A 15,158-nucleotide genomic window follows, 5' to 3' on the forward strand; every position below is an offset into this window, starting at 1 on the left:
ATAGTGGAGTATGTTTTCTTTACATTTCTTCTAAGTAATATTATTTGCAAAAGGTAATTTTTATTGGAATAATGTGTACTTTAGCTAAAACACCTAAATACATTTGATTTTGCAGCTGTCTTACTCTGTTCTTTTATTTTTCATGGGTTAAATTGTACTCTCTCTTTAAGTATTTTTACATGTTAGGTGACATTTTTATTGAAGTAAATTGATATTAAATAAAAAGTACTTTTCTCAATAACTGAAAGAGAGTAGACATTCAACAAAATGTGGATCTCTGGTCCTTATTTCTGCCCTGAAAGTATCTGTTTTGGTTATGTAGCATACTTAAAATAATTATTTAAGGAATGAGTGATCTAGAGATATTATTTGATAATATGGATTTGCTTATAAGTATTGTCAAGTTGAGAAAATAATTGGGTAAAAGGTAGGAGTAAAACAATATTCAATTTTTTTGTTTAATATGAATTCTGGAATCTGTGTAGAATATTAACTAATGCATGTGTAGAAAATAATTGCTACCTAAAGAAACTTCCTGTCCAATTTTTTCCAGATTTATTTTTATAGCACAGTTACAAAATGCTGTACATAGAAATATATTCAGTGTTACTGACACAAACTTAATTACATCAGTGCAAATGTACTTGCTATAATTTCAAGCTAAGGAATATTATTCTGTTGTTCAAATAACACTTACTTAAAGCACAGCCAGTGCCTGCCTGCAGCTTCCCACCAGATGAAAACCTGTCTGTAAATGCAACTCATCTTTAATATAAGTCCATTGTATCAGTTTCCTTAAAACAAATTTTCTCAAGGTTGTCACAATTTACGTGTTGAGCCAAATAATCCTTGGTTGTGGGGGCTGTCCTGCATTTTATTGAATGTTTAGCGGCATCCATGGTCTTTGCACACTAGATGCCGATAGCATCTAGTTGTGACAAACAGAAGCGCTTTTAGATATTGCCAGATATCCCATGGAGGGTCCACATTACCCATGGTGAAACACTGTCTACAAATATTGAAACAACAAGAACAACAAAATCCCACATTTAAAAGTGTATTTTTTACAAACATCAATATTTTATCATGAAATGACTTTTTTGATAAATAAAAGTAATGTCTTTTTCAAATAGAGGTTGGTTTATAAAAAGCTCCCTAAATCTCCAACATTCAGAAACAGCTGTCTCTTTGGCAAGGGAAGATTTCAAGTTTTGCTGAATTATATTACAGTTGTCAGTAACAAATTGACAGCTGCTAAATATGAACCCTGTGGTATCATAAACCTTTGAAATTAACTTTCAAACCTCAGATGCCAATTTTTATTCAGTTGTGTTATTTAAGGAGCAGATGCTTCTGACAAATTTTCAGTGTTGTCCTAAGACAAAAAATAAATGATAGCTTTATTTCCTGTCTTTTCCTCTTCATTCACATCTAAAATCACCTTTCAAGAAATTCTTAGCTCTGACTTCCTTCTAAAATTGTTTGAAACAAAAGTCACAGCATATTTCTAATGATGTGAATCTTTAATGCCTACACTTAATTGGAGGTTTAGACTCAATATCATTCTCTCTATGGTATGTATACATTGTTAGAACCATATTTTTGTTTCTTTTGCTATAAACAAACTTAGAGTGAGATCATTTAGATATTATCATCTGATGGTCTTGCATGAGCTCTAATTACTATATTTACCTTACTGAACTTTTTCTCCACAATGAATAATGTGATAAGAGCATTCCTGGAATTGACTCTGAAAGCTTCCCAATAACTATGAAATGTAGAATATTGAAGTTCTTATTTGAAATAACTTTCTTTTTATACCTGTTGACTCTATTATAAAGACATAGATTTTTTATTGTATCTCCCTGTATAATATTCATGATTGTGAATTTCCAGCATGTATAGAGGGTGGTGACAGCTCGAAGAAGGAATGAGCAGGTTTTAAGACAACCAGGGCCGCTTAAAAGAGAAACAACAGAATTTCAATAACAATGTATAGCATTAGGAGGTCAAATTCATCTGGACAAATTTGGATTCATGGCTCCATCGAATAGGCAGTAAAACTTAAGAGAAAATCTGAACATACTGAGAGCAATGGCTTTTGAAAGAAAGAAAGTGGCAAATTCAAGAAGAAATATGAGAAGAAAAATTCAATCAGATTATCCAAAACGTGAGAGCCATTCAGCTTTACCAACACCCACAGACACTAATCTACAATTTTAAACTTTATTCCTTTCATTAAATGATATACTTTTTGATCTAGAAGATGAATGCCACATTTAAAATCTTATGAAATGCATCTTATAGAAATAGGAATGATTAGGAGAGAGGAAAAAGAGGATCTAACATTTATTGAGAGTCTACCATATTCTAGATTTTGTGTCAATCCCTAGTGGCTTTATTTGTCAATCAGAGAGGAAATAGCTATATGGTTTTGATAAAATCTAAAAGTAAACCAAAAAAGGGATAATGAATTTTTAAGAAGTAGTAACTCATGAAAAATATTTCAAAATAATTAGGAATAGGAAGGCATTTTTTTTTCCTTTCCCTTGAAGCTACCAAAAAAGATATGGAAACCTTAGTTTTTTAAGTTGAAAAATTAATAGCATACTCCTAGGATTATGCATTAAGGAACTTCTTAAAAACTATCTTTATCTGAAGTTTTTAAAGCAGACCTGTTCTTGACCTTTGCAGTAGTCACAAAAACAGTTCATACAACAATGTTCCTTTTCCATGATAATCTGATGGAATTGTCAATTTTGTGGTGTGCTCATTACTAGAACTATGGACTGAAGACAATAGGGAAGTAGATATATTGATAAATTAACCTTACTGAGAACGTTTTTCTTATCCATTATTCTCATTCAAGTAAACAAAAGTAAAACTCATCAGTGGAATAATGTCAGAGCATATTTATTTGTGTATCAGAATGATTTTTAAAAAATGTCTAGTCCTAAGCTGTAAATGGCCAAATTTATCTAATCTAGTTTTCCCCTATTGGAAATGCAAGGCAATGAATTGCTTTACCAGTGAGGCAAAGGAGGCCCAGAGAAGATAACTGATTTGCCCTCATAACGAGGCCACTACAAAGCAGACTGAGGATGAGCAGATACTTTGCCTATTAATATAATGCCCCATCTACCTAAAAGCACAGATGTGCTATCCATGGTTCTGAATCTATTAAAAGAACATATTCATATATTCTGCAGCAGCAGGGAGCAGGGGACAAATAAATAAATAAATAAATAAGGGTTTTTTTTGTTTTGTCTCAGAGGAACTTACAGCCTATGTCTCAATATTTTATGTCGGTTAATTGCAATACACAGGGGTTTTTTTTTTTTCAATTCACCATTAAATTGCTTCATGTTTTCAAGATAGTTAAGACTTCTCTTTCTATCCTTTGGTAAATATCCCCGTGCACTTATGTCATGTACATGTAGAAAGAAATGTATTAAAACTACTGAGCTCTAATACATTATTGTGAATATCTTAAAAGTCTTTTCATTGTTAAATGAGAATTTTTTTAAAAAAAGTGTTGTAATTATAAAATACTAAATCTCCCTTAAAGAAAAACTGGAAAACACAAATGTAAAAGAAAACCCCTAATTAATTTACTACACGAACCCAAAAGTAAAAAATAATGCTGTTTTGAACACCTGTCAATGGAAAACTTTTTTTAAAAAATTTAAGACTATCATTTTAGTGTCTTTTGTTGAATTCAAGTTACCACAACAACAATTATCAGTGCATGCAAGACTTTTAAAAGGAGATATCTATAGTCCATTTTTGGACTAGAATATAACAGAATACCTAAAACTGGGTAGTTTATAAAGAACAAAATTATTTTACTCATGGTTCTAGAGGCTAGAAGGTCCAAGACCAAAGCTCCAGCATCTGGTGTCTGGTGGTAAGGGCTTGGTCTCTGCTCTAGGATGGTGCCTCGAGTGCTGTATCCCCCAGAGGGAAGGAATTCTTTTCCTCATAAGGCAGAAGAGCAAAGGGGCAGAACCCTTCTCCCCAAAGCTCTTTATATAGCGGGGTTAATCCATTTTTGAGGGTAGAGCCCTCATTACCTAAACACCTCCCATTAGACACCATCTCCCAACACTGTTACACTGGGGATTAAGTTTCCAACACATATATTCTGGGGGACACATTCAGGCTGTAACAGGGGATTATACACACAGGAACACTAGCAAGGTGTGAGAGTTTTGTTTCAAGGATTCTTACCAGAATTAGCTATTATCATTAAAAACAAAAATTGAGCCTGGCACAGTGGTCACCCCTGTAATCCCAGAGCTTTGGGAGGCTGAGGCAGGATAATTACTTGAAGCCAGGAGTTCAAGACCAGCCTGGGCAGCACAGCAAGACCATGTCTTTACAATTTTTTTTTTAATTAGCCAGATGTGGGGGCACACACCTGTATTCTTAGCTGCTCAGGAGGCTGAGGCAGGAGGATTGTTTGAGCCCAGGAGTTCAAGGCTACAGTAAGGTCTGATTGAGCCACTGCACTCCAGCCCGCCTGGACAACAGAGTGAGAACCTGTCTCTAAATAAATAAATATTAAAATTAAAAATTCCGTTTGGCAACAATTGCTTTAAACTGAAAATAATAAAAACTGTTTATTATCCAGAAATAATGATACACAGTGCTTAATTAAAAATAATGGTATGAAAAATCATACTGATTATTTGTAGGCAGTATAGGAAAAGGGAAGGAGGAGCAGCAGGCAGTTTGGATCTGCCTGGGTGTCTAGCTCTAGGTTAAGCACCCCTAAGCAGCTGCTGCTTTTCAATTTTCATTCTCCACATTTTTTTTCTTTAACAGCTCTTCTGGAAATATAATGAGTGCTCCACTATGTAGTATAAAAAAAGGGTAACAATTTAAACATCTAATTTACTTATAATTTCAGGACTTCTATTACTGGGGTCATAGATTGGTAGCGTGTTATAATGAGGTACTTTATAAGCTTTACTGAATTCACAAAAGCTCCTGTTCTCCTGATTAGTGCCTTTGTGCATGTTACCATAGAATCAATATCATTTTCAGAAAATAGCAGCTAACCTTTAGAGAAGGGAGGAGGAAAAATTGGTCTCCCAAGTTCAGTGGGTCTAATTTGCTTGTTTGCGTGTGATATTCATAAAATCATGCCCATTACTGATGAAAAACTCACCTCAGGGCATAAGGACAAAGGAAAAACAGGTAATTAAAAGTAATGAAACAAAAGCAGTAATTATTCACAGAGTTGATAAACAAATCACTTTAGGTGGTCCCAGAATTTATGTATCTTGTTTCTCTGTGGCTAGTAGGCTGATGTGACTAGACAGGTCAGGGATGTTTACCTACTCATATCTACTGCCTTCTCCCTGAAAGATGTACTGAAATGTGGAGCACCTCCATCTTTTTGTGCAAATAGCTGCTTGACATTATTAAAATATCTTATGATGTGTTTCCTACTTATTTCTAAAGGTACTTTTCTCCAGTTGTTATCTTAAATGTCTTTTCTGATTAGGATGACAATGTGTTTTGCTCCTTTGAACGAAGACACCTAAAAATACAGTCTTCCATATTTTCTCTTTTATTACAATTATAAATATAAAATGTCCTCAATCATTATTAGGTATTTCTCTTTACTAAGTGCAGTTTGTCTGAAATGGAAGCCAGGGAGAAATTCATACATGGCTTTGTTCTTGGATCCCCCGTTTTCCCCAGACTACTACCTGATTCCAACTACTGCTGTTACTTGTGTCTTTGGCAGCTTCAGGCTAACATGGTTCTCAAAGCTCTTTTCATTGGCAAACCTTGATGTAAATAATATTTAAATCTTGTAATAATACTTTATGGTATGTATTACACAGCAGGGGTGTGGTGATATGTAACATGAAGTGTTTTACCTCTCTAGAAATCTACTCATAGCTTGTTACCTTATGTCCCACTTCTAGCTAGTAAGCCAAAAAAAAGTACTTACTGTTCCTGTGAACCATTTGTAATCCAAATTCCTCTGTACACTTCTAATGCATTCTCTTTGAACCCTGTTTTAATGTTACATGTTTCTGAAAGAGAGAATAGAATATTATTTCCAACCTTCTGTAAGTTCTGTTTTCTGGACAGTATGTCTCAAATTATATGTGGTATTGTAGAACAAAAGTAGCATGAAAAAGTTGGCAAGAATTGACTTTTAATGACGATGACATTTATCATGGACTGTCCTCTTAACAGCCTGTGAGATACCAAGGACAAGTTCTAAGTCAACCCAAATTTAAAGTTATCCCAAGCAGAACATCGGATAGGCCAGATTGAGCAGACTGCGTTAAAAAGATTCTCTTGTACAGTGCCATCCAGCCAATCTGTTGCTGGCATTGCCAAAAATATTCAGGCTAGCTGGCCAAGTTGTTCTCAGAATTGCAGCTCATATCGATTTTAGAATGTAACTTAAATCATTTAATTTTGCTTAGAATCTGAAACTCAGAATATTCATCCTACTACCCTCATCTGAAACACACTGTGAAGCAGGGATTGTTTAAATTGAAGAGAATATGTGTATTTTCTAGTAAACCCTCAAATTTTACATAGGAGAAACTGAGGCTTAAAGAGATTACGACAACTTTCTGAAATCCAGTATAGGACTAGAGCTCAAGTCAATGATGTCTCTTGAGGTTGTCACTCTCTTTCTCTGTTCCATGCTGCCTCATATGCTTCCTTCCTTTCTTCCAGCAGGTATTTATTCAGTGTTGTGGTGTGTGTGTGTTTTCGTGTGTGACAGACAGGGAGGGAGGGAGGGGGAGAGACAGGGAGGGGGAGAGAGAGAGAGAGAGAGAGAGAGAGAATTTAGCTACAATTGAATGCTACTCGTTTTCTGATTTTCAGGAAGCATTATAGAGTATTAAGCCTTTACCTTCTTTCTTCCTTCCTGTGTAGTACCTACTAAACAACTTTTTGTATTTAGGCATTTGCATCAAATTGCTGAACAAGATTAAATAACCACATTAATTCCATGATTTTTAAGGACTATTTTGAGACTGTTGAGTATATAATATTTTAGCTCTGTTTACATCCCAAAGCAAAAGATATAGTTAACTATATTTACATTAATCTAATCTATTTATCATAAGTATATTTAACTATTCAAATAATATACTTTTCTATATTATATAAATGGAACAGCAAAGTAAATCATGCAGAAAATAAGCATTTATGCTGTTTTGGAAAGAACAGTTTTTCATTTTTCCTTTGGTATAATAATATAACTTTTTACTATTTAATGTGCATGAAACCTTTTAAGTTATCTGATTTTCTGGAGATAACAGACACTGGAAACTCCAAAAGGGAGGGTGGTGGGAGGGGAAGGAGAGTTGAAAAATTACCTATTGGGTATAATGTTCAACATTTGGGTGATGGGTGCACTAGAAACCTAATCCCCACCATTACACAAGTAATATCCACTAACAAGCACATGTACTCTCTGAATCTAAAATTTTCTAAAAATCTGACTTCCAAGTAAATTTGACATTACTTCTGCAAGAACACAACTAAAAACAATCTGTTTTGCCCAATTATCGTTAACATAAATTGCTTTGAAATGATAATGTATGTGTTCTCTTTTTTCCACTGTTTCTTTTTTTTTTTGTTTTGTTTTTGAGACAGAGTCTCGCTCTGTCGCCCAGGCTGGAGTGCAGTGTCTGGATCTCAGCTCACTGCAAGCTCCGCCTCCCGGGTTTACGCCATTCTCCTGCCTCAGCCTCCCGAGTAGCTGGGACTACAGGCGTCCACCACCTCGCCCGGCTAGTGTTTTGTGTTTTTTAGTAGAGACGGGGTTTCACCATGTTAGCCAGGATGGTCTCGATCTCCTGACCTCGTGATCCGCCCGTCTCAGCCTCCCAAAGTGCTGGGATTACAGGCTTGAGCCACCGCGCCCGGCCCACTGTTTCTTTTAAGAACAGAAACTCGGTGTACTCTTTCCTTTCTTTTTATGTGTGGTGTTCTTATGATGACCACTTTTCTTAGTTTCCTTGCCTCTAAAGAACTGATAGCAACCTGTATATCTTAGTTCTGGACTTTCTGGGAAACAGAGCCTTAATGTTACAGACTAAAGCAAGCCAGAGCAGTGATTTGGGAAGAGCAGGGGCATATTGCTTTAAGGTCCCCAATTTTTGATATTGGACAGGTAGTGTTTTCTCAATGTTATGTACAAGGTGAATAAAAATACCTTTGGGAGAAAGGCTTATTATTTTAAGTTTAATATCATTCTGTTTCCAGGCCATTATATATATGCCATCCTTTCATGCTGTCCATCTAATACAGTTATGTTTTAGGTGAAGTTTTGGCCTAGATAGTTTTCAATCAGGAATTATGTTGCTCCCAGGGTATATTTGACAATGTCTGAAGATATTTTTGGTTGTCACCACTCGGTCGGAGAAGTGATAACAGGCATCTAATGAGTCGAGGACAGGCATGCCATTAAACACTCCAAAATTCACAGGAACGTCCCCTACTCCTTCCAACAAAGAATTTTCTAGCCTAAAATGTCAATAGCGAGGAGTTTGGGAAATGCTGAACTAAAAAGTTTCTGAAACTGAGTTGTTCGGAAACTTTCTAAATTTCCTACTGAGTTGTTGACTTGAACATTTTTGAACTTTCTAGACCAAAAGAAATTGAGCTATAAAATTTCAATAAGAGCTGAAACATATATAAAACCATATGCATTGGCCTAAAAAACATATATCAAAGTTTCTAGTTTTGTTTTCTTGTGTTATGGAAGATTTTTATTCTTTATTCATAGCTTAACTAGGTCAGTGCTGATACTGGAAGTCATAGCTTTTCCCTCCTTCTAACTGAACAGCAGGAGGGACTCAGTTCTAAGCATCTAGTACAGCACTTAGGGGGCTAGGGATTCAATAAATGCTTGTTGACTGCCTCCCTGCCTAACAGTATTTGTCAATTGCTTCTCTCTAACAAGACCTCTTGTCTTTTTCTTCTGGAGATGGCCTTTCTTCAGGAGAAGAAAATGTGCAGAATTATCTGAAGCCCATAGTATGAGAAGAAAATCAGAAATAAACTGCAAGGAAGCTCAGAAAGGGAACCTTGTCAATGGGATGATTTGTGTGTTTATTGATTTCTTTTTTTTTTTTCTTTATCCTTAATAATGTGTAAATTCTGAGTTGAGTGTTACCTGGTCCAGTTGTCTGAATCTCTTATACATAAATTGAGCAGTTTTTCTTTGTTGTAAATGTATATGTATAGATAGCTAGACATGTGTGTGCATATATATGCATGCTATATATATACTTGCATAAGTGTGTGTATATTCTATCCACATATATTATTTTGTGTATAAAGACCAAAAAACCTAAAAGTGGCAAGTCTTAATGCTTGAAGAAAAAGTGGAAACCAAATGAGATTTTTAAGAGTGACCCATTCATGAAATGCTCCATCCAGCTAAAAATAGTTGTTAACAGATTTGGGAGACAAAGGGAAAATGAAGTGTCAGAAGGAAAGGGAAACCAAATTCTCTTTACATGAATATAATCTGCTGGAACTGGTTAGCTTTAAAATGCATCTTTGTGTTAATGACCTTATGATTTGTGCAGATTTATCAGTTGTTACCTAAACTTCTCTATAACTTTTGAGTTAGAAGCATGTGCACTTGATTTGTGTGACCATGTTGTCTTATTTCAGGAGGGGTTCTTATCAGGATGGCCTGTTGGATGGCCTTGCTTTGAATTTGGTTCTTTTGCCATTGTGAAGGAATGAAGTGGAAAGGGCATTCAATCAGGAGGCCCACACCTAGATGCTAGCACTGGCTCGAACACCCACTATTATGTGGCTTAGCAAGTCACTGATTTCTGAGCCTCAGGTTAATTTGAAGGCAATAGTCTATAGCCTACTCACATTACAGGCTTGTTGAGAGGTCATGTGGGTAATATAGTGAAATTGTAGGCAAATGATAGCATGCTATGCCTGAGCTAAGTATGGCATATTACTGTTTTAATTGTTATTATTATGATTTTTTAAATTATCATTACTTCAATGACTACAAGACTGGTTCTGTTGTTCTTCTGGCTTTTTAAATATTTGGACATTTTCCCTTCTGAAATAAAATCAATAATTACAGCAGCAATTCTTTTTTCTAAGAGCTTGACATATAGTATAGTAATTTATTTAATCCTCCCAACAACATTATAAGGTAGGTAATACTATTATCTATTTTATAGAACTGTTAAGAAGATTACTGAATTAAATACAGCTAATAAGTGGTAGAACTACGATTTAAAACCAGACCCTTCTTCTTAATTGCTGTGCTGTGCTATGACATTAATGGGATGTGAATGTCATATGAATGTAACTAGTATAGTGGCTGTTGAATCTGAATCTGAAATGCAGCACGCCACCCACATCCTTAGTTGGTTTTTAATAGCAGCTTTTGAAGTCATTTGTGTATTAGTAACAATAGTAATATTAATAAATATGTTGAATAAGATACAAATGCTTTGCACGGATCTTTTATTTTTTTTAAATAAACCTTGTGGTAAGTACTCTTATTTGAATTGAGAAAACTAAAGCTCTAAAAGGTGAAATAACTGGACCAGACTCACAAGACAGTCAATGACTGAACTGGGTCTGATAGAGATCATCTGGTTCTAGAACTTTTATTCCTAATCACTACACTATTTTGTCTCTTTTGTGTATTTTTAAAAAAATTATTTACACTGTGGTAAATTCTTCTACCTGTATAATATTAGACAGGTTTTCTAAGGTGATGAAGTAGTATTCTAACCAGAAGGCCAGTTTAGAGAGAAATTCTATTTTATGTACTCATTTTGATATAAATTTTTTTTTTATTTTTGTGGGGAAGGGGATTGATGTATTGTTTTAGGGAGGACTTGTGGTAGGATCCATCATCTGAAGAAAGACGCTTAGTGCATATGCATGTTAACTTGACAGATGGACAGAGTTTAGAGCCCAGATCTTCCGTATTACCCATAATAAATAAACCATATTAGAAGGTTTGAATGTACGGAGGAACACAAAGAACTGATTTAGAACTACTTGTTACATGACCTTTTTTTAAACATTAATTTAATATATCAACTTGAATTTTTAAAGCCATGCCCTTCATAAAATGGCCTAAGGACATGTATATGAAAATTAAAACATTAATGCTAACATAAAATATAAGGCAGTAGCAGTATAAAACACACAGCAGGAAAGTCCTCTGAGATATGCTAACATAAAAATGGGCTTGTTATGCATGTAGATGCGTACTACCTCCTAATGATTTAATACAATTGGCATGGCAAATAATTATCACAAATATAGTCATTGTGTCATCACTTCAGAGTTTTAAACTGGGCTTTCTGTGGGCTGAATGAAGGTTATTGTCTTGTTCCAGTGCTAGTTTTGGCTATTGTATTCAATCTTCAAAATCCATTTAGGAATCTTGTATATCATTAGTTTAATCACTGCTCTGATGCTTCACTGAAAAGCTAACCTTAGTCATTCCAGTTATGCATTGCCATTGATAAGGCCTAAAATATTTTGAACTAGGAATGATAATAATCAATTGGATCGGAATCTTTCCACCATGAGACTTAGTGAAAGTTGTTTTCATATTGTGTATTTATTTGTTTATACTCTGCATCTTGTCTGAAATGAGTTTCAAATCTTTTCTGATGAGTTTTTGCTTCTGGATTTTATAATCAGTGTTCTTAGGATAGTTATGCTCCAGATAGCACATTTACATTCCCAAGAGTTTGTCCTGACAGTTCTGATTAGTTATCTCTTGGACTAGAAGATAACAATGCTAGTGACAAGGAAGTGATTGCAGTGTCATGGAGAAATGTAGATTGTGTGTATATGTTTATTTATGTACAGCAAGCCCAGAAGGAGGCAAGTATTTCATTTTTATTTTATTTTATTTTTATTTATTTATTCTGTTTTGAGATAGAGTCTCGCTCTGTTGCCCAGGCTGGAGTGTAGTGGTGTGATCCCAGCTTACTGCAACCTCCGCCTCCCAAGTTCACAGAGTTCTCCTGTCTTAGCTTCCCAAGTGGCTGGGATGACAGGCACCTGCCACCACGCCTGGCTAATTTTTTTTATTTTTAGTATAGATGGGGTTTCACCATATTTGTCAGGCTGATCTTGAACTCCTGACCTCAGGTTATCTGCCCGCCTCAGCCTCCCAAAGTGCTGGGATTACAGGCATGAGCCATTACGCCTGGCCAGGAGGCAAGTAATTTCTTCAAAATCAAAGGCTAAAAAATGATTAAGTTACAGAAAAAGTGAGTTTTGGAAAAGCCAGATGTTAACAGGCCACCCAGTTTCTCTAGAATTGCCAGTTTTAGTGGCTGTGTTTATATATATATATATATGAAATATATGTATATATAAAATATATATTTATATATAATATATGTGTATATAATATATATATAAATATATATATATTTTTTGAGTTGTGGGATGGTGGTGCACACAGGGAAACAGATAAATGTGGTTAGTCTCTGTCGTCCATAGAGTGATGTTAGAACTTTTGCCCTGCCCTAGATTCCAAGAAGAACGTCAAGCTAGAGAATCCTTCAGGGGCCTCCCTGTGTCTTTTTTGTTGTTAGGCTCGGTTCATTAGTTAACATGTGACTTCACTTGTTATTACTTATATTTTTCTAATTAAAATCTGTGCTAAAAAATAAGGTACAGGCTAAAATAGTGAAAGTTCAAATATACCAGAATATTTAAAAATTATTCAAACATAATAAGATACTACCACCAAAAACATTATTAATAATTGTTCTTAATTAGTTTGCAATATTTCAGAAGGCACTATTGCCTTGTCTATAATAACCCCATTGGCTTCTGTTCATAGGAAAGGATTTCTTAGGAGCCTGAAGAAACATTCTCATATTCTTTTATTGATAAATAGGTACTGAATTATCTTCTGTAGTTACATAGACGTTTGTGTAAGAGTGGATTGAGTAAAGAGAGTCGTGACTATTCATCTGTTTCTAATACATTTCTGTAGACTCCTCTTCAGAGCAATCTCATGTACATTTGACTTTTCATTCTCAGGCAAGCAAAATTAGTTTTCAGATGGTCAGTGACCAGGGAAATAAATCTAGAGCTGGAGGGCACCAGTGGTCATCTGTTTGTTTCCTTTCCTTCAGGCAGGTATATCAGTAACCCTGCTAAGCTAACTGGCTTTGTATTGTACTTTTAAGGATGTTCAAGAATGGTGGTCCTCGGATCATTTCTTCAACATTCTTCTAATAAAGAATTATCATTTTAGTGGAGACTATAAGTTATTCAATTTATTTTTTGTGGCTTCTAAGTAGACTTGATTTTGTCTCCCCTGTTCTCTTTTGCCTGAGCTTGGCAAATGATTCAAAATCATCTTCAGACAGCTAATGACTGCTATCAGAGTGACCCAGTTGAAGTAACATTCTAAACTATGTCTCCTGTAATCAGAATCCTTTGATGATAGCCCATATATTTTCAACACCCATAACAGTGTTATTTAAACAGTATTATAGCTCATTAATGGGGCCTAAAAATGAATTGAGAGGTCTACTCATTTCCTAAATAGTCTAGAGTTTATATGAAATAGAATAGAAAATATGAATATTTGAATAGTAAGATTCATTATTTTTCTTGAAAATTTTCATTCAATTGCAAAATATATATATATTATATATATAATATATGTTTATATATTATATATTATATATATATATAAAAATACTCTCTCTTACACACACACACAGATACACACACATTTGACCCTTGAACAATACAGGATTGGACTGTACAGCTCCACTTATAAATAGATTTTCTTCTGCCTCTGCCGAGCATGAGACAGCAAGATCAACCCCTCCTCTTCCTCCTCTTCCTCAGCCTACTGAACGTGAAGTTAAGGATGAAAATGTTGTGATGATATAATTTCCACTTAATGAATAGTCAATATATTTTCTTTGTGATTTTTCTAAATAACATTTTCTTTTATCTAGCTTACTTTATTGTAAGAATGCAGTATATATTACCTATAATACACAAAATATGTGTGTTATATCAACTGCTTATTGTTATTAGTAAGGCTTCTGGTCAACAGTAGGCTACTGGTTGTTAAGATTTGGGGGTGCCAAAAGTTATGCACAGATTTTCAGCTAAGGCTGTATGTGTACCCCAACCCCCATATTGTTTAAGTGTCAACTATACAGATGCATAGACACACATACACACACATACACACACGAGACAGACAGACAGAGAGAGAGACAGCGAGCTTGAATGTCCCTTATCTAAAATGCTTGGAACTGGAAGTGTTTCAGATTTCAGAGTTTTTTTGTTTGTGGAATATTTGCACTATTTGAGCATCCTAAATATGAAAATATGAAATATGAATGATGATTAGAGCCCAGCTCTAACGATGACTGTGCATGGTGACTTACACCTGTAATCCCAGAACTTCGGGAGGGCAAGGTGGGCGAATCACTTGAGGACAGGAGTATGAGACCAGCATGGTCAACATGGTGAAACCCTGTCTCTAGTAAAAATACAAAAAATTAGCTGTATGTGGTGGCTCACGTGTGTAATTCCAGCTACTCAGGAGGCTGAGGTAGGAGAATTGCTTGAATCCAGGAAGCGGAGGTTGCTGTGAGCTGAGAATGTGCCACTGCACTCCAGACTGGGCAACAGAACAAGACTTTCTCAAAAAAGCCAAACCAAAACAAAATGTTCTAATGAGTATTTCCTTGAGCATCATTCTGGTGTTCAAAAAATTTTGGATTTTGGAGCATTTCAAGTTTTAGATTTTTGGATTTAGGGTGCTCACCCAGTTTGAGTGTATGTGTATGTTTGTGTGTGTGTGATATTATCTACAATATGATGTATTATAAATAACATGTACAATAAAGATATATAAACATTTATTATATAGAAGTAAAATATATGCTTAAAAATGTACTTGTCACCATGTAAAATATATTTTTTTCTGTGGGTCATGATCAGAAATATCTGAGATTTTCTGACCTGTAGAACACAGTCGAAGTTCTTGTGTGATACTAAGACTGCCATGATCTTCTCCTAGTTCACCTCTCCAATGGCATCTCCTTGATTTTTATATTATCTGTTTACTGTACCAAACTGCCCAACACACAGTGTAAGGTTTT

At 35.0% G+C, this 15,158-nt stretch overlaps 1 protein-coding gene across 6 annotated transcripts in view; it reads left to right on the forward strand.

Annotated features, from left to right (window-relative positions):
- NRXN1 (neurexin 1) overlaps positions 1-15,158 on the forward strand; it is a 1,138,235-nt gene that overhangs the window by 862,008 nt on the left and 261,069 nt on the right. The gene's annotated exons all lie outside the window — the stretch shown is intronic.

Source organism: Colobus angolensis, unplaced genomic scaffold (genome assembly GCF_000951035.1).
Source record: "Colobus angolensis palliatus isolate OR3802 unplaced genomic scaffold, Cang.pa_1.0 Scaffold558, whole genome shotgun sequence".
Lineage (NCBI taxonomy): Eukaryota > Metazoa > Chordata > Mammalia > Primates > Cercopithecidae > Colobus > Colobus angolensis.